The sequence below is a fragment of the Scylla paramamosain genome, chromosome 18 (assembly GCF_035594125.1).
Source record: "Scylla paramamosain isolate STU-SP2022 chromosome 18, ASM3559412v1, whole genome shotgun sequence".
Lineage (NCBI taxonomy): Eukaryota > Metazoa > Arthropoda > Malacostraca > Decapoda > Portunidae > Scylla > Scylla paramamosain.
Genome location: NC_087168.1, coordinates 4163860 through 4168355, shown reverse-complemented (window position 1 = coordinate 4168355; position 4496 = coordinate 4163860). Strand labels below are relative to the sequence as shown.

The window sequence follows — 4496 nt, the reverse complement described above, 5'->3', positions numbered from 1 at the left end:
ACCGAATAAATAATAGAAAGACAGACACGTATTGACTGACGGCCAGACTGACAGGTTGACTGGCAGGCAGATTGACTGATTAAGTGGCAGACATAAATACTGATAGATGAATAGATAGATTAGTAAATAGGTTAATAGATCCACAGACAGAAAGACACACACAGACAGACAAACAGACAGACAGATAGACAGACAGGCAGGCAGCCTGACAGATAGTTAGGCAAATAGTTAGGCAGACTGAAATAGGGACAAATGAGCAGATAGATAGATAGATAGATAAACAGATACCCAAATGTATTTTCAACTGGAAAAATACTCATATCGACAGACAGATAGACAGACAGACAAACAGACTGACATATTATTAGACAGACACACGTACAGATTGACAGAAAGACAGACTGACCAATTAAATAAATGACGAACGTACTGACAGACTAATTAAGTAACTGACTGCCGGACACACACACACACACACACACACACACACACGAAACAGGAAAAGTATGTCCTGTGGTGTGATATTATTGCACCACGCGGCACGTCTGTTACGTCAGTCATTCCTCAGAAATGTGGCCATGCCGGTGCTCCGAGAACCGGCGGCGTGAGGTGGGTAGACCTGCAGCTGAGACTGTAAACATGCACGGTGACGCAACCATACTCACTCATGCGGGCCGTGTGGCATGGAGCCGAGGAGCTGTTGTGTGTTGCACTCTGATGTTTAACCATTTGACTGCCTTGCCTTCGTGTCAACCTTAAGAGAATGTTTAGACTGTTGTTTTGAAAGACAATACTGACAGCAGCAGGAGTGACGGAATATGTAAAACAGTTTATTGCTTGCCGTTTTATTTTCGTCCATTTAGAATAGTGTAATCTTTTATGAGACGTTAAGTGTCATGTAGTCATTATCAGGAACGGTTCTGCTGCCCAAACAACGGTGATGATATTTTTTTTTTTTCACTGATTACGTTTCTGTTTTATCAGCGAGATGTGGATCAGGAGAGGAAGTGATGTTTGTGTGAGTGAGGACCATATTGTGAAACAACTCCGCGCCGCATCCACACTACTTTCAAAAGACTCTAGTTAAAGTTACACGAGTTTTAATGACCGTTTTTACAATATTTCTACGCTCGGGAGAGCAGAGCGTTTCGGAATACGGGCCTGAGTAAGGACCAGTCCGTGGCGGCCTTGGGTGACAGGTCTGGCTGCCACGTGACGGCGTGGGTGAGATGCCCTGCGCCGCGCCGCACCCACCGCTCTCCCTCAAGCTGTAATAAGAGGAAAAAAATATAAATGAATAAATAAATAAATAAATAAATAAATAAAAAAACTAAATAAATTGACAAATAAAATGTTCGTGCTATTAAAAGAAATAGTAATGACTTTATTTTAGTACACTGTGTAGACTTCATCTTATTGTATGACAGGCGATAAAATAGGCCACTACTTGTCCACCAGACGACACCAGGCCTTCACTGTACACACACACACACACACACACACACACACACACACACACACACACACCCATATATATATATATATATATATATATATATATATATATATATATATATATATATATATATATATATATATATATATATATATATATATATATATATATATATATATATATATATATATATATGAACGTACGCGCGCGCGCACACACACACACACACACACACACACACACACACACACACACACACACACACACACACACACACATGGGCTGGAAGCCGGCTGGAGTCGGCCTGAGCCGTGAGGTGTCCTGCGATCTGCCCTGGAAAGAGAGGCGGCGTTGTGCGTCAAATCTTGTGTCAATAAAAATAGTATGAAGTGGTGTTGACGCAGCGGTGACGCCTTCCACGCTACGAGGGATACTGATGGGGGAGCCTGCAGGCCTGTACGAGTGGCTCAGGCTGCAGGACACACACCGGCGGCTCCTGATGGCTCTCACAGATGGAGGACAAGTTTCTTTTTATTTGAATGAGGAAAGTCGCTCAGCTCTTTGTTGACTTGATAAGGACTCGCCCGTGTGTTGGTGTGCAGGGCGCCGATCAAGGTTACCTTTGGTCTTTTGAGATGAGAACCTTTCCGCCAAGCAACCAGGAACGGTGACACGCACACACACACGCACAAACACACACGCACAAGCATACACACACACACACACACACACACACACACACACACACACACACACACACACACACACACACACACACACACAGTCATAATAATACATTAGATAACTATATGAACATGATATCACAAAGTGCATACATATTTACTTCAACAAATATATATGTTTTATAAAATCTGCTGGCCACAAAAGTTCATACACTAACTAGAAGTAAATAATGAGAGCTCATGATCGTCAATACAACCTGAAAATGTTATGAATTAGCTTACACACAAGGTCACAAACTCTCTCTCTCTCTCTCTCTCTCTCTCTCTCTCTCTCTCTCTCTCTCTCTCTCTCTCTCTCTCATTTAGCCAGTTTTTTATATAGTCAGCCAGACAGTTAATTAGATAGACTTTTCCGAGCCTGGCTGAGCCTTGGGGGCCGCTGGGAGGGTGACAGGGCTCTCCAGACACGTGCAGGAGGCCATCACGTGTGCAGCTCTTCACCCTCAAGTGTTCCAGCCTTCCTTCAGCCGCGCGGCGTCAGTTACGTCAGGCAAATACATGATGGGATTGCGTCGTCTGATTGTCTTCTTTCATCATTGTTACTGTTGTTTTATTAATGGCGTACCAGAAGCAGTACTATCGGCGCCATGACTACGTTTAAAGCCCCATCTCCCAACATCTTCCTCTTCTGATTTGGTTGGCACCCCTGTCATCATTTGGTCGGGTTGGATTAAGATATGAAAGGGACGTAGTAAATGACTGGCTGATTGGCTGACTGACTGACTAATATCTAACACATTGACTAACTGACTGACTAACTGATTAACTTACTAACCAACAGACTAACTTATTAACTAACTGACCAACTGACTAGCTAATTAACTAAGTAACTAACCAACTAAATATATAGCACAGTGACTAACTAGCTGATGAACTGACTAACTGATCATTTTACTATTGATTTCTTTCCCTCAGGCGTGGTGTCAGTGTGACAGCGCGTATTCGGTGAACACAATACATAGAGCGCTCATTCCAAATCATATGCAGCTTACGTACAGCCAGAATGCCTGACCTGGTGGAAAGGAAGGACAGTGATCAGTCCCTTCCCCCCGTCATTCATTCGTTCATAATATCGTCGAATGCATTCCACTTTCTGTAGTGAGTGCATGGTTTATTTAATTACACTTATAAAATTGCTTTTTCCAGTGACTAATTTGTTGAGGAAGTTAACATCTGATGCGTGATGAAAATAAAGGACACAGAACCAGCAGATGATGCGCGGCGTGTCTTGTGACCTCATTAGATTTCCTAGACGAGAGAGAGAGAGAGAGAGAGAGAGAGAGAGAGAGAGAGAGAGAGAGAGAGAGAGAGAGAGAGAGAGAGAGAGAGAGAGAGAGAGTACATGAGTACGTAGCACTCACACACTCATACTAACCCAGTGGTTTTCAACCTTTTTCTCTCCATTTCCCCTTTCATGAATTCTCAACATTCCCGTGGCTCCCCTTCATTTTTCTCCAAAATCATGCATACATACATACATACGTACACACACATTCGTAACAATATTATGTAACTTAAAATTTTATTGCCAAAGTAATCAATTAAAAGAAGAAAATTTTCTGCAAGGATGGTGATGCAATTTTTTTATTTTTTTTATTCAGATTCCTAACATTATTTAGAAATGTATAATTTGTAACAGCCCGCCATGGGCCCCCTAAATTCTTACCATGGCCCACTTTGGGGCCATGGTCCCCAGATTGAGAACCACTGTATCAGTCCCTGTGCTTGATAAACATATCTCTAAATACGAGTAGTTTAGTGCATACACTTCCCACAAACACCACAGGCGGCAGAAGAAATGATGGACTAATCCAACTCTTCCTGAACCTCCAGTTTTGTTTTGTTACTTCATTAGTCAGTTAGCAAGCCAGTTAGTCAGTGAGTTAGTCAGTTAGTTACTTATTTACCTATTTGCTTACTTTTTTTTTAAGAAAGAAAGAAAAATAAACATTCGGTAACATGTGAACAGCATTGCGTTATTTTCATGCTCTCAGTGCGTGTCTGTTGTAGACGGGTGACTTGAGGACGCTGCTTGTGATTTGGCATGGAGGTTTTCAATGTATGTTGTCCACCAAGCACACGTTGACATACTGGAAGCATGCCTGCTGGAAAGGAAGCAATACGATGATTGGCATTAGTTTGTCAGCCAGTTAGTGTTAGATATTTAGTCAGTCAGTCAGTCAGGTAGTCAATCAGTCAGTCAGTCTATCAGGTAGTTAGTTCATTAGTCATTTGGTCAGTTTGATCGTTAGACGGTTTGTTAGTCAATTAATTATTCAGTTAGTCACTTAGTCAAT

The 4496-nt window shown here is 42.0% G+C and overlaps 1 long non-coding RNA gene across 1 annotated transcript; it reads right to left on the bottom strand.

Annotated features, from left to right (window-relative positions):
• Positions 1 to 385: 385 nt before the first annotated feature.
• On the bottom strand, positions 386 to 2295 carry LOC135109030 (uncharacterized). The gene is made up of 2 exons (XR_010272550.1): positions 1734 to 2295; positions 386 to 1268 (listed from the first exon to the last, which is right to left on the bottom strand). It is a non-coding gene; the product is annotated as an uncharacterized LOC135109030 (long non-coding RNA).
• Between the last annotated feature and the right edge of the window lie 2201 nt (positions 2296 to 4496).